Below are 17473 nucleotides of genomic sequence, written 5' to 3' on the forward strand. Positions count from 1 at the left end.
GGCAACTATCAACAACAACCTCCGCCCCTCCCTCACAAATGACCATGACCCACTGAACAACTGCACCTGGGTCATGGAGCCTTCAACCCTCAATTCCACCTGGCCACAGGATCACATTTACCCTTCGTCACCATCTCCCACCTTGTGTGTAAAAAGGTGCCTGCACCCTCAGAATCCACACTCATTTCCAAAATCACAAAATCCAAGGCATAAAAACGAACCAGAACACCCTCCAGTAGATGACTTGACGTAGCAGTACCTCACAAAGGCCAAGTACTACCACAATGATGCAACAACCAAGGTAGCACAGTAAAACAATGTCACAACAGGATGTGAACCATGTGTGGTACATAACATAGGATGATGCCCCATGAACAGATGTGTACTGTCACAGGTCCCGTGTACAGGTGCGGGAGTGTCACAAAACAACCACCCCCACCGTGTCCCGGGTGCCTGCAAGGTCAAACTCACACAGGCCCCTGAGACCCTGGTGGGGAAGGAGGTTCAGGGATATGCAGTCGGGACATGTGTTGGCATACTGGATAACTGGAATGAGTGGCAGGAGAGGGGAGGAGGAATGACACATGAAAGTAGGGAATGCACGAAGATGTACTACCTGCATGAACACATACACAATCCAAACAAACTTGGACATCATTGTCATGGCCTTCTCTAGTCCAGGTTTAGGAGTGGCACAAACCAAACACCCCCTCTAGGGTTTTGGCACCTGCAAGTTCGGGGCTTACACAGGCATCCGCAACCCCAGCGGGGAAAGAGGGTTAGGGAACGTTGCTTGGATAGGTACGGGAAGCAGGAACACCGGGTAGAGGGTACAGGGTTCAAAATTGCATAGGATTCCGGGTGATTAGGGGGAAAAAAACATACCAAATTGAATTACACATACATCCATGCATTAGTGCACCCCCCAGCAAGCCTATGCAGAGCAGTTTGAAAGAAAAACAACAAGACACTTAGCTCTGGTTTTGAGTGCTGGCCTCCTGCCTGCGCACTCTCAGGTCCGGTTACAGGAGCACTGCAATGCTGCAAAGAGAGCCACAGTCAACAACCTGTACGTGCCAATTACACAAAAACACACCACCAAACATGCCCCATAGCAACAAACTACTCTACAAACAGACAATCTGGTGTAGATGCTTCGTACTCATATATATCATTACCACTGTGATGGGTCATACACAGTCAATGCAGTAAGTCAGCCGCCAGTGGGTGTGTGGCAAATGGAACACCAATGTGTCACAATTCACACAACATGCAATGTTCCCTGGGTAAGCAGACATACCCATATAGCAAGCCATGACTTCAGAGCAAGTTGCGTACCACCATGACCGAAACAAAGTTGGCAGTGCATTTATCATAAAGTACATGGAAATGAAATGCACTGCACCCGAGTATGTCCCTTGCTGTATGTCCCTGTGAGCTGCCCCTTTCCATGTCTCGGAAGGCTACATGGTTGATACAAGTGCCTCGATGCGCCTTGGTGTATTGGAGGGTATGTGCCACTGACCCTGCAGGTGTACCAGACAACCTTACAATCAACAGCCATCAGTCCACCAACACATCTGAGCTGCATTGTGTGCTTCAACACCAATATTCGTCCAAGCTCACCCTCAGTGCTGTGACTAAGCCTGCATGTGCAACTCGCCTGGTGCAAGCTTTGCTGTGTTGTGGCCCCCCTGTGCTGCTCACCTTGCCTGGAGTTCCTTGGAACACGTCAGCAGTTCTAGGATGTAGGTCTGCAATCCTAGTCCTTAGAGGGACAATAATGGTAGGGTACAATGTATTCAATGATGGCGAAAACATTTCATACTCAGCACAGGACAGCCCACAGAGAGCACTTGCATGTCCAGTACTATCAACGACCCTCAATGCAGCCGAGGAACCACTGGTAGGGGCAGAGATAGGGAACAAACATTTAATCTTTATGGTGGATTCAGGAGCGGAAAAATCTTGCCTGAAGCAAGGCCAGTTTCCGCTGTCAAATAATAAAATGGAGATGCAGGGGTTTTCTGGGGCGGTGGTCGAGGTTCCGTACACAAAAGAACTAGACATAACGATGTGAGGGAAGAAAGTGTGAGCACCCCTACTATACTATTAAGACTCGCCAATAAATGTACTGGGAGGGGTCTCCTTAGCAAACTCAACATGACTATATCCTTCACAGAAAGAGGGATAGTGTGCTCAACATCTGGGTTATGTGCCATGCACGCCATGCCAGTGATACAAACACAGGCCATAGCGCAACACGTGCGTTGGATACCAGTTGACCCAGATATGTTCATCCAGGGACTGAAAGTATTGGCACGCTTCGTACATGAACTTGCACGCCACGAGTGACGAGTGCCATCTGAATGTGTGTTCCAACCTGTAGCGCCCCCAGAAGTGAAAGCAGGATCAGTGGTGTCTATAGACTTACATGGAGAACAAGTGTCCACCCAACAAATCATTGTTATTGGTATGGATGAGCAGGGTGGGTGAATTGCGGACAGTGTTGTGCATAAACCCCAACATAGCATTGCGGAATGTTTCAGACGAGGAGCTGTTTACTGATGCCGACACTGATGGGGAGATTATAATGGAAATAGCGATACCCTGTGAGATAATGATCCAGCACAGGCAAATGCCACTACCTCTTATGGCCATCATCATTGCTCCTCCAGCGTTCTTTAGTGAAGACATGCAGCGAGTACCACCAGTACTATGGACAACTGGCCCTCATGATGTAGGGCTGCTCAGAGAAGTGACCCCAGTGAAAATAAATCTTAAACCAGGAGCATTGTTGCCCCAGGTGAAGCAGTATCCCCTGTGAAGAGAGGTAGAAGAGGGAATAAAAGAGACAATCAATGCATTATTGCAGCAAAGGATCCTTGTACCATCCAATTCTCCCTGAAACACCTGTATCTACCCAATCAAAAAAGCAAAGGGAGAGGCTTGGAGGATGATACAGGACCTATGACCCTCAATGATGTCATACAAAATGAATTTCCACTTGTCCCAAACTCTGCATCAATCTTATGCAGTATTCCAAAAGCAGCAACATGTTTCACAGTGGTGGATTTGAAGAATGCTTTCATCTCGGTACCACTAGACCCCAAATCACAATATTTGACAGTGTTCAACCTGGGTGGGAAGAGATATGAACACTGTAGATTGCCCCAGGGGTATTGTGAGAGCCCAAGTATTTTCAACAGGATACTACATGAAGGCCTCAGCAATATTGACACTAAGAGTAAGATTATGTGGATGATGTGTTGATCTGTGGAGAGGATGAGGAAGAATGCAGACAAGATTCAATAGTGTTATTGACGTTGTTAGCACACAAGGGATATAAAGTGGAGAAACTAAAATTGTAATATTGTCTGGCAGAGGTTCTCTATCTGGATCAATTGATATCAAAGGATAGCAAAATGATAATACCCGATACCGCAGCTGCAGTGCAAGCAGTAAGTGAACCCAAAACAGTAAAGGAGATGCAGAAAATTCTCGGCATGTGCAATTATTGCCGCACCTGGATATTAGACTATGCAGTGTACACAAAGCCATTATTACACATACTCAAAATAGCACAAAATGAGAACACTGCCTTGAGTTGGACACAACAAATGCATACTGCATTTAACACATTAAAATAATTAATTTCAACTGCACCTGTCTTAGCGACACCAGATTATGATCGGGAATTCTACCTATTTTCACACTGCAATGGATCACTAATGACATCTGTATTAACGCAAAAAACTTTGCTGCGCCACAAGCCATTGGCCTATTACGGCGTACTCTTGATGCAGTCATGCAAGGACACTTCGCATGCGAACAGACTCTCGCAGCAGCAGTGTTCGCCATTGAAAAAAGCACCACAATAGTGATGCCGTGTTCCATGATACTGTTCAAGGACCACACATTATTCACTATTCTCGAGAGATCAAAAAGCACACTGACAACCCAGAGAGCTACTACCTATGAGATAATATTGTCTAGCGCAGGGGTGCACAACTGATTTTGACAGAGGGCCGAAAGTACCTTACATGAGGGCTATAGTGGGCCGAAAAGTAAATGTGGGCGGGGCAGTAGGCGGGGCGTGGCAGGAGGCTTTTTAAACCCCCAATTTGTACTAAACACATGGAAAAAGAATGTTTTTGAGGGGTAACGATTTTTATTTGCATTTCAAACTTACATTTTGTACTACACATTTTCCATTGTTATAATTTATTTCTATTTAGTTATTGTATCTCGCCTGTTTAATTAACTTATATATATTTTATTGACCCTAGATACACTATGCCCCATGGCCCCCTCACCCCCAACCAAACACTATGCCCCATGGCCCCCTCACCCCCAACCAAACACTATGCCCCATGGCCCCCTCACCCCAACCAAACACTATGCCCCATGGCCCCCTCACCCCCAACCAAACACTATGCCCCATGTCCCTCACCCCCAACCAAACACTATGCCCCATGGCCCCCTCACCCCCAACCAAACACTATGCCCCATGTCCCTCACCCCCAACCAAACACTATGCCCCATGGCCCCCTCACCCCCAACCAAACACTATGCCTCATGGCCCCCTCACCCCCAACCAAACACTATGCCCCATGTCCCTCACCCCCAACCAAACACTATGCCCCATGGCTCCCTCACCCCCAACCAAACACTATGCCCCATGTCCCTCACCCCCAACCAAACACTATGCCCCATGGCCCCCTCACCCCCAACCAAACACTATGCCCCATGTCCCTCACCCCCAACCAAACACTATGCCCCATGGCCCCCTCACCCCCAACCAAACACTATGCCCCATGGCCCCCTCACCCCCAACCAAACACTATGCCCCATGGCCCCCTCACCCCCAACCAAACACTATGCCCCATAGCCCTCACCCCCAACCAAACACTATGCCCCATGGCCCCCTCACCCCCAACCAAACACTATGCCCCATGGCCCCCTCATCCCCAACCAAACACTATGCCCCATGCTCCTCACCCCCAACCAAACACTATGCCCCATGCCCCCTCACCCCCAACCAAACACTATGCCCCATGGCCCCCTCACCCCCAACCAAACACTATGCCCCATGGCCCCCTCACCCCCAACCAACCACTATGCCCCATGGCCCCCTCATCCCCAACCAAACACTATGCCTCATGGCCCCCTCACCCCCAACCAAACACTATGCCCCATGGCCCCCTCACCCCCAACCAAACACTATGCCCCATGTCCCACACCCCCAACCAAACACTATGCCCCATGGCCCCCACTCCCCCAACCAAACACTATGCCCCATGGCCCCCTCACCTCCAACCAAACACTATGCCCTATGGATGGCCCCCTCACCCCCAACCAAACACTATGCCCCATGGCCCCCTCAACCCTAACCAAACACTATGCCCCATGTCCCTCACCCCCAACCAAACACTATGCCCCATGGCCCCCTCACCCCCAACCAAACACTTTGCCCCATGGCCTCCTCACCCCCAACCAAACACTATGCCCCATGGCCCCCTCACCCCCAACCAAACCCCCCAACTCAGCACACACACAAACATGCACCAATACAGACCCGAACCCCCAACCCCCAACTCAGCACACACACAAACATGCACCCTTACAGACCCGAACCCCCCACCCCCCAAATCAGCACACACAAACATGCACCCATACAGACCCGAACCCCCCACCCCCCAAATCAGCACACACAAACATGCACCCATACAGACCCGAACCCCCCACCCCCCCAACTCCAAACCCCCACCCCCAACTCAGCACACACACACACAAACATGCACCCATACAGACCCGAACCCCCACCCCCCAACTCAGCACACAAAAAAACATTCAAATCAAAACATTCATACACATCCGACAACCCCCCGCCCCCGCATCTCAACATACACACAAAATACATTCAAATACAAACATTCACACACCCCCCCACATCTCAACATTCACACAAAATACATTCAAATACAAACATTCACACACCCCCCCACATCTCAACATACACACAAAATACATTCAAATACATTCATACACATCCGACACACCCCCCCACCCCCGCATCTCAACATACACACAAAATACATTCAAACACAAACATTCATACACATCCGACACACCCTCCCACCCCCGCATCTCAACTTACACACAAAATACATTCAAACACAAACATTCATACAATTCCGACACACACCCCCACCCCCGCATCTCAACATACACACAAAATTCATTAAAATACAAACATTCATACACATCCGACACCCCCCCACCCCCGCATCTCAACATACACACAAAATACATTCAAACACAAACATTCATACACATCCGACACGCCCCCCCACCCCCGCATCTCAATTTACACACAAAATACATTCAAACACAAACATTCATACACATCCGACACACCCCCTCACCCCCGCATCTCAACATACACACAAAATATATTCAAATACAAACATTCATACACATCCGACACACCCCCCCCACCCCCGCATCTCAACTTACACACAAAATACATTCAAACACAAACATTCATACACATCCGACACACCCCCCCACCCCTGCATCTCAACATACACACAAAATACATTAAAATACAAACATTCATACACATCCGACACCCCCCACCCCCGCATCTCAACATGCACACAAAATACATTCAAACACAAACATTCATACACATCCGACATACCCCCCACCCCCGCATCTCAACTTACACACAAAATACATTCAAACACAAACATTCATACACATCCGACACACCCCCCCACCCCTGCATCTCAACATACACACAAAATACATTAAAATACAAACATTCATACACATCCGACACCCCCCACCCCCGCATCTCAACATACACACAAAATACATTCAAACACAAGCATTCATACACATCCGACATACCCCCACCCCCGCATCTCAACTTACACACAAAATACATTCAAACACAAACATTCATACACATCCGACACACCCCCCCACCCCTGCATCTCAACATACACACAAAATACATTAAAATACAAACATTCATACACATCCGACACCCCCACCCCCGCATCTCAACATACACACAAAATACATTCAAACACAAACATTCATACACATCCGACACACACCCCCACCCCCGCATCTCAACTTACACACAAAATACATTCAAACACAAACATTCATACACATCCACCACACCCCCCCACCCCCGCATCTCAACTTACACACAAAATACATTCAAACACAAACATTCATACACATCCGACACACCCCCCACCCCCGCATCTCAACATACACACAAAATACATTCAAATACAAACATTCATACACATCCGACACACCCCCGACCCCCGCATCTCAACATACACACAAAATACATTCAAATACAAACATTCATACACATCCGACACACCCCCCCACCCCCGCATCTCAACATAAACACAAAATACATTCAAACGCAAACATTCATACACATCCGACACCCCCCCACCCCTGCATCTCAACTTACACACAAAATACATTCAAATACAAGCATTCATACACATCCGACACCCCCCCACCCCCGCATCTCAACATACACACAAAATACATTCAAACACAAACATTCATACACATCCGACACACCCCCCCACCCCCGCATCTCAACATACACACAAAATACATTCAAACACAAATATTCATACACATCCGACACACCCTCCCACCCCCGCATCTCAACATACACACAAAATACATTCAAACACAAACATTCATACACATCCGACACACCCCCCACCCCTGCATCTCAACATACACACAAAATACATTCAAACACCCCCCCCAAAGCAAAACAAACCCGACACACAAACACAAACAGACCATCTACTGGAGACGTGCTGGAAGGCAGGCAGGTAAGCTGGAACGCTGGAATCGCACTACGACTGGCGTGGTCCAAGGCTGAAATGCCTTCCGGCATCAAGCCTTATGGACCACGCCAGCCCTAGTGCTGGCACTCCATTGGTGCAGCACACACGCACTACGTGGCTCGCAGGAGCGACGTGATGCGTGTGTGTGCTGAGCCAATGAGGGCCAGTGTTTTCACCGGCCCGGAAGTCAACAAAGACTTTCCTAATGGAGGGCGGTCACGGGCCGCCCTCCATTAGGAAAGTCTTTGTGCCTCGTGGGCCGGTCAAAGGGGCATGGCGGGCCGCAACTGGCCCGCGGGCCGTATGTTGTGCACCCATGGTCTAGCGCAAACATACACATAGTAACATGCAAGACAGTGAACCCAGCAACATTCCTCACAGAGGCATGCACAGTTGAGGACATGAAAAATCATGATTGCGCCACATACAGGGGGAAAATGAGAACACAACGACAGCAAATGAAGATGCACTCACAGAAGGAGAGGTGTATTTCGTGGATGCGTTAGCATCTATATATTTTGGAACAGGTGAAAGAGACATAGGAGCAGCAGTGGTGAGAATGGAGGAAGGAGAGCATGAGGTCATTGTACAAAAACGACTGCCAGCACATTTCTCGGTGCAGGTGGCCGAGTTAGTGGCACTAACTGAAGCCCTGCACACAGCTAGAGGAAGCGTGGTAACAATATATACGGACTCGGCATACATGACAGCAACAGTGCATGGAGGACTAGCCCGTTGGGGGAGGAGAGGATTTAGAACAGCAGCTGGGTTCGTACAACACGCCAAACTATGATTGGACCTAATTGATGCTCTAAAAGAACCCACAATGGTAGCATTGTTAAAATGCCAAGCAAACACAAATAATAATGATGTCATCTCACTAGGGAACACGCAACAGAAGATGCGTATATCGCAAAAGAAATGATCAGCAAGTTTGTGCTGCAAAACCATGTAGAAGAGGGGCAAGTTGAATGGTATAACTCGATAACAGTTTCACAAATAATTGAGATACAACAAGATGCACCACCCGAAGAAAAAGAGTTATGGGGTGAAAGAGGGTGTAGCCAGTTGGCAATGGACCTCTTATGGAGACAAAACAACATAGGTAAAGTAGTGATGCCAGTTTAACTATTAGAGATAGCATTTGAACAGCTCCACTTCCCAGCCCACAATGCGAAGCAACATATTGCTGCAGAGATACAAGAATACTAGTTTGTGTCTGGATTGCACGAAAAGGTGACTAAAATGACTATCCAATGTACCACATGTCAAACATACAATTCAGGGATGACACTAAGGACACTGAGAGGAACTCTGCCCCAGCCCATTGGACCATTCCGTGAACTGCATATTGACTACGCAAACATGGGAGAAAGGTGCAATGGATTACAATACTTGATAGTGGAGGTCTGCCTGTTTTTTCATTGGATGGAAGCGGGTTCCTGCGCACACCCATATGCAAAATGCGTGGCAATATTTTTTAGTAAGGGAAGTATTTCCCCCCTGGGGAATTTGTGACATCATACGCTCCGACAACAGAATGCATTTCGTCAATGATCTGTTCAAAGCAGTGACAACGATGTTGGGTATTACCCGCAAGTTGTGCTTGATTTATCACCTGCAAGCAAACAGTGTTCTGAAAAAAATTAAGGGCCCCTTGAAAAGCAGACTTTCAAAATTATGTCACACCGTAAAGAAAAATTTGATGTACAGCTTGCCGTTGGCGCTATTTGAGTTAAGAAACCAGCCTAGTAAAGACCAACACTGGTCCCCACATGAAATAGTGACAGGCAGATGCATTCACACTGCCCTCTCCCCCCTGCGTAAACAGTCAGATGCACACAGGAGCGCTACGATGCCGGGGGAAGAATTTCAGGAATACCTAAGAAAACTGACCAAAGCAGCTAGAATGATAACAAAACAGTTAGCTGCTCCCTTCACACAGGAGAATGAGAGTGACACCGGCCACAAGGGTCTGGGTTGTTCATTTCATAAATGTTGAATTCAGAATCATTATACGCAACTGTGGGACCAGTGAGGAGTGTGTAATTTAAATTGTGTGTGGCATTCTTGTAGGTCCTGTGGGACCATATTAGTTTGAAGCCATCCCATATCAGATGGGACCCTTGTTTTATGAGGTCCACTCCTCCTCCCCCTCCTTTATATCTATTGATATAAATGACACTGCCCAATATATTACAAGACTGAACATCATAGAAAAGAAAACAATTACACAAAAAAACAGTCCACATTCATACAGATATTATAATAAACTATTAATCCATCTCCTATCTCTATCTACACTTATGCTGTTGGCACTCGGGGCCCCAAACTGCCAATTGATGCCAGAAGAAATGATATACATGCAACGGTGGAATGCACCCAGATTCCATGGCCCTTATGAAGTAATATACTGCACACCCACCCCAGTGAAGGTGAAGGGACTTAGATACTGAACACACTTATGCGACGTACGAAGGGCTTACGACAGTGTAACACCAGAACAAGAGCAGGAAAGTACAGAAAGGACTAGGCAAACGGAAGAAAATGAGATAGGAAGAGAGGATAAAATATTGTAATGAATAAGCGATAAGGAAGAAAATGAGAAATGAGAGAGATGTGCACTATTAAGAACAAACTGAATATGAAAAATATGAAGTATAAAGTGCAAAAAAAGATTTCTATTTGTCTGGTCTCTCTCTCTCTCTGTCTCTCTCTGTCTCTCTCTCTCTCGCTCTCTCTCTCTCTCGAAAAATGTAAAATGAATTACAAAGAGTATTGCAACCCCTTTATATTGCACTCTGTAGGATCATCAATGGAAACGATGGGGGCACCCAGTGCCAACAGCATAAGTGTACATAGAGATAGAAGATGGGCTAATAGTTTAAGATTATATTCGTATGAATGTGGACAGTTTTTTTTGTGCAATTGTTTTCTTTTCTATTATGCTCGGTCTTGTAATATATTTTGCAGTGTCATTTATATCAATAGATATAAAGGAGGGGGGAGGAGGAGTGGACCTCGTAAAACAAGGGTCCCATCTGATATGGGATGGCTTCAAACTAATATGGGCCCACGGGACCTACAAGAATGCCAAACACAATGTAAATTACTCACTCCTCACTAGTCCCACAGTTGCGTATAATGATTCTGAATTCAACATTTATGAAATGAACTACGCAGACCCTCCAGCACTTTTGTGGCCCAGTGATGAACTCTATATAACCACACAATCTACCTCAAATGATACTACTTATAGAAAGAGAATTAAGACGGACAATGAGTGGGACATGGGGAAAATGGGTGGGATATTTCCAATGGAATATAGGGGAAAGAGGGAAAGAGAAAATTGCCCAGGGGGGAAAAGAAGAAGGAAATGGGGGGCAGGATGGGAGAAATATGACGGATATCATGGGTTGGGGTTAGACACGATAGAAGACCCCCAGCACCCACATCAATCTAACAAATGGTACACAGATATGAGTACAACAGAAAAGCAGACGACAAACAAGAGTTGCTATGTGTGCTCATTGATACCCCATGCCTCAGGAACTCCTAAAGATCTGTTGCCACGAGTGTCACTTGTTGCAGAGGCGCAATGTCTACTTCATTTCGCACTATGAAGAACAAAAAACACTTTTCAAGCACACCGTCTCATTCGAAATACTGCAGAATGAGAAGACGTGTTACCATAAGCCAAAAGGAGTGGTAAGACTGAAGGAACCTTTTTTGGACAATAAATGGCAAGACGAACAAATAATGTGCAAAGCAGAAGCGCTACGAGGACTATCAGATGAAAAGCTGCAGTGGGTTCAAAGAACATGTACCCCGATATGGACACAGCATATCACAAAACTAACGAGGGTCACAGACCTTGAAAAGCCTATCAAGCTGCAATGAGACATATTGCATGAGTTATGTTTCCACAGAGAAGGAACATCACATCTGGGCACAAATAAGAACTGCACTAAAACACTCATTATACCAGACATGAAAAAGGGCACCCCCGCACTGATGGACACTTACCGGGTTTGCGGCAAACAGGTGTATCTGCACCTTGCACAGTCTTGGAGGGGCACATGTGCCCTGACAATGCTGTATCTGCCCTAATGGTGATACCTGAGAGCCACATCCAAGGGGGGAGAGGGCTGCCGGTAATAACGTATCCTGAGCCCCTGCCAACAACTGAAGAACGCCCCATGTACATCACCTCTGAGGAACAGCTGCAAAGCACTGTCTCACAAAAAATACGATCATCAAATTACATCTCCAAAGCATCCTCTGAACTCTTGGTCCAAATTCCTGATTGCTTCAAACTTTTTACATCTGCTGAGATGTTTTTTGCATCCCTCATCCGAAGCATCCAGGCAAAAGCAAATGCAAAATGGCTCCAGATCACTCGCTGGGAGCTGATCCAACTGGCCAACGACACAGAAGAAGGATTAAATGTGATAAAGGTGGTGCTACGGGCCCTGTGGCTGATGGCAATGCAGAACAGGTATGTTCTGGACCTGTTAACAGCAATGGATGGTGGTATTTGCAGATAAATCAGGAGCACATGTTGCACATTTGTATCCCTCTGCAGACGCGGACAATGGAACACTATCCCACGTAATAGCAGCAGTGCAAAACCTTGGTGAATGGATGAAAGAAGAAGGAGGAGTGCACCCCAGCACCTGGTTCGACAATATGTTCTCATGGGTCCCGTCCTGGCTCGGGATGACTGTAAAGTTGCATACCCATCATCATCTTTTTTCTTTGATTTTTTTGTGTGTGCCAGTTGGGACTTAATTGCTGCGCAAATGCAGTGCCAAACAATGGAATGATGATGGTGACAATGGGTCGAGCAACAGGAGTGGTGCAGATGACACATGAGGCACAAGTTCAAACTGGTGATGACTCTGAGCCAAAATATAGAATGACAGCTATATATAACACCGGGTATATTGTAGACCCATTGTATCACACCACAATCAAAGAGCCCCATGAATTGCAATGGTATGATGAGATTGGGGTAGATCTGGAGGGGGATGGAGGTTGTATCTACATGACATGCACCCCTGATGAGTATGCACAAGCAGGGCAAAGCCTAAGAGCAGTGTGCAGGGCCTGTATGCCACGAAAGGGAACACCTGACTGGGATGAAGCAATAGCAGAAGAAAACTGACATAAAAGGCTGGGAGAATTACAATATTCGTTACTTAAGTAATGAAGGGGGGAAGGTAAGGGAGGAAAGGTCTTTTTGACCCCACTCCTCTTCATTCTTATCCCCGCAGACACACTATGCTCATTCCGCGGCTGACCATGCGCCACTGGCCAAGGTCCTGGGCATCCCTGGGGCAACACATACACGTGCAGCACTCATAAGAGAATCGATTCCCGGATTCATTTTGTATGCTTACCAACTCCATTTTGTACTAATTCTAGTAGGCCGTGCAGAGGTGCTGGCCTGCAGGCCTGCACCTCTTCCCGTGTGTCAGCACACAGTAAGCCAGCTATAACCCCCTCCTCATCCCCTGTTCCACCGCTGCAGCAAGCTTGTTCTCACGGATGTCTGTGTGTAAGAAGTAACATTTTTAATGTTGTATCTTTTGTCTTCCCTTTTGCATCACTGCCCTGTGAGTGAACTGGGCCACAGCTCCGGCCTGGAAAAACCATCCATCTCCATAACTCTGAATGAGCACCAAAAAAAACCCAGGTTCAGAGGCAAAGCCCACAGTCCCTAACCCTATTTATTTATTTATTTACATTTGTTGAGCGCACAGCAACCCGTAGGCATCGGCATCGTGGCACTTGTTACAGTGGGTGATCATAGCTTAATTACATACAAAATACAGACAAACGTACTAGGTACAGTTAGTATACGCAGTAGTTAAGCATGAGGATAGTGAGGTGCGAGAGTGTAGGCAGTTAGTTGAAGAGAGCAGTTTTACGGTTTTTGTGGAAGGCATGGAGAGACGTTTCAACTCTGAGTGCAGTTGGGAGCGCGTTCCATAGTTTAGGGGCAAGGTATGGGAAACCTATCCCTCCTGCCTTTGCACTTTTTGATGTGCGGTACAGTGAGTTGGTTGGAGTAGCATAATCTAGTGGGCCTGGTTGAGTGTTATCTGGATAGTGTGGCTGAGAGGTATGAAGGTGCTGAGTAGTTGATGCATTTGTGTGTGGTTGTGAGAATTTTGAATGTAATGCAGTTTTTGACTGGGAGCCAGTGAACCATCTTTCTTGCTTGTGTGATGTGGTCTCTTTTAGGTATACTTAGTGCTGCTCTGAGTGAGTTATTTTGGGTAGTTTGGAGTCTGGTTAGGTTGTTTTTGGAGGTTCCGGCTAGGAGTGCATTGTAGTAATCCTGCTTGGCTTCTATATTAGCTCTGGCAATGGAGAGGCAGTTGTTCTTGGTTAGGAACGGCTTTATAGCATTAATGAGTTTAGTGCTCAGGGCGGAGGCAGAGACAATAGTGCTGACTTGATTATCCATGGAGAGTGTGGCATCAATGTGGACCCCTAGAGTTTTGACAGAGGATAAGACCGGGATGACACAGTTGTAGATGCGGAAGTTAGAGTAGAGCGAGTCAAGATTAGCTAAGGTGGACATTTGGCCAAGAATGAGAATTTCTGTCTTGTCCCTATTGAGACAAAGGCATTTTGTGGCCATATAGACTTGGATGGTGGAGTAAATTTGCCGTAGGGTTGTAGCGTCTTGGTGATAAATTCCTGTAAGAGGAAGGAGCACCTGGGTATCATCAGCATAGTTTGTGTATATGATCCCAAGTGCATCCAGTTTATCAAAGAGGGGCTTTGTGAAAAAGATTATATAGAGTGGGGGCAGTACAGGATCCCTGGGGAACTCCACAGTGAATGACAGTGGGATCTGCATTTGCTATATTGGAGAACACTTTCATAGATCTGCCTTCTAGGAAGGAGGTGACACAGGTAGCTGCATGGTTGGAGAAATGCACAGCATGCGTGAGATGATTGGTGAGGGTATTGTGATCAACCAGATCAAACGCTGCTGGGAGGTATAAGAGGAGGAGGAGGGCAGGCTTGCCCTTGTCAAGGATATGGGTGATTAGGTTTTTTAAGTCTAGTAAGGTGGTTCCAGTTCCGTGCCCTTTGCGAAAATCAAACTGCCTCTTTCCTAAGACAGAGTTGGTTTCAAGGTAAAGTTGGATTTGTCTGTGGGCGGCCTTATCTAATATTTTAAGAAGAAACGGGACGGTCGTTATGGGTCAGTAGTTAATAGGTTGAGAAGGGTCTAGCATTGTTTTTTTTAAGATGGGACGTAACTAGGCCTCTTTAAGGCTGTCAGGGACTATGCCTGTTTTTAATGAGTAGTTGATGAAGGCTGTAAGGAGAGGTACAAGTGGCTCAGCACATTCCTTGATGATCTTAGGGGGGCACACATCGCCTTTGCATTGCAATGGTTTAAGATGTTTAAGGATGTCTATGACTTTCCATAATTGAGAATTTGGGAAAGTTGCTATTTTTGGTATTGGGCCGGGTCTGAGTTGCTTGGTTCTGCTTGAGCAATACATTATAATGTTCTGAAAATTTGTTTTGGAGGTCTATTTTTTTAGCATAGCAGATTGTATGCTGGTGCACCAAGCTTACCTAGGTTCTGTTTGATGTGCCAGCTGTGTGCCCCTCTACCAAATGTCACCCCAGCTCACCCCCAATGCTCAAATCCCAAGTGATAATGTATCATCCCCTGTACTAACACACTATTAAGCTGTCCCCTTATAGATCTAATGAAGGAATTGATGTAGATAGCCCTAGAATGTAACCTCAAGATAAAGCACCTGGTTCATGAAGTAACCCTTTTAAGTATATATAATTGATGAGTGTGAGATATATTAAATGGACAAATAATATGCCAATAAATGTCAGAGTATGGGTGGCTAAAAGGTCTTTGTTAAGTAGTGTAAATTGTAACAGCTTGGACATCATCTGACCCGTGCACCCCATGCTGGCACCACGTGGACCTCCGCTAATCCTGGAGCACCGGGCATACAGAATACATACTATCCAGCCCTCACTATCCAATCCCCCTAACCTATGTGGACCCTATAGCCTAAATCATCGATGACGTGATTTTGTAATAAATATGAATGTTTTTCTATTGTTTGGCATAACACTCTCGGAGTATGCAGAGTCCTCTGTATGCCCTATATTCGGGATAAACCTATCTCTTAACTTCACCCGCACTTGGTCCGGGTCTCATTCCCTACCGGGCTGTGTCCGTTATTGACTCTCACTGGGGAGTTTTGTACTGTATTTTGGGGGACTGCTCACTTTCACTAATAAGCCATGTTTCTCTCCTAATGGAAAAAAATGTGCACCACACTGTATGGTGGTCAAGAGTATTTGCTGGAAGCATTTTCCTTCACTGTATGATATGATATGATATGATATGATAAGGCATTTGTAACGCGCCTATACACAAGTGTTTCAAGGCGCGACGAGGCAGGGGGGGAACAAGGGGAGACAGACAACGATCTTACTAGGCCAGGTGTCATTCAGATCGCGCAAGTGCAAGGGTAGAGGGGAAGGGAAAAGTGCATGGGGGAAAGGGAGAGGGGAAAGTGCAGTACAGGGTTATTAGCATACAGCATACAGGATAAATAACAAGGGCCAGCTGGTGGCAAGTGCGAGGTAAGTGCAGACAAGTGCTGGGAAGGGGGGTTGTATGGATACAGACACAGTCCCGTAGTGCAGGGGTTGCCGTGGAGGCAGTGCAGGGGAGAGTGGCTGGGCCAAGAACGGTGAATGGCCCAGTTGCAGATTCAGTGCAGTTTCAGTAGTATTAGCAGGGGAGAGGGGGAGAGAAAGCGGAGGCAAAGAGGAAGGTTTTGAGGTGCTTCCGGAACCAGAGGTGGTTCTCCTTCCTGGAACAGGCAGGAAGGCTGTTCCAGAGGGAGGCCCCTGCAGTGGAAAAGAGATCTGCCCCCAACTCGTTGTTTGGAGAAGCGGCTGACCCTGAGGGAGTTGAAGGCGGATGAGCAAAGAGCTCGAGAAGGAAGATATTTAGGAAGAGAGAGTTGAAGGTATTTTGGCCCAAGGCCCCAGACGGCCTTGTGGACAATGCAGAGGGTTTTGAACCTCGCAGTCACTGGGAGCCAGTGTAGTGATTTCAGTCCTGGAGAGATACGGTGCCTGGGCTTGAGGCCAAGGACAAGTCTTGCAGTCCTGTTCTGGATGAGTTGCAAAGGGCGGAGAGTAGAGGCGGGCAGATTTAGATAGAGGCTGTTACAGTAGTCCAGTTTAGAGAGAACCAGGGCTCTAGAGACAGTGAGCTTCTGGGGGAAGGAGAGGAAAGGAAGGATACCTCTGAGGAGGTGTAGCTGGTAGTGTGACTTCTTAGATACGTCGGATATGTGAGGAGAGAAGGAGAGTGTGGAGTCGAAGATGACCCCAAAGGTTTTTGCCTTGCAGATAGGAGCAGGAAGAGGGCCCAGAGAGGCCGACCAGAGAGCAGCAGGGAAGGAGGGAGTGGGAGTGCCGATGAGTAGAATCTCAGTCTTACTGGCATTAAGGCAGAGGTCGTTGGCGGCACACCATTCCTGGATATC

Source organism: Ambystoma mexicanum, chromosome 14, assembly GCF_040938575.1.
Source record: "Ambystoma mexicanum isolate Mex_15411 chromosome 14, UKY_AmexF1_1, whole genome shotgun sequence".
NCBI lineage: Eukaryota > Metazoa > Chordata > Amphibia > Caudata > Ambystomatidae > Ambystoma > Ambystoma mexicanum.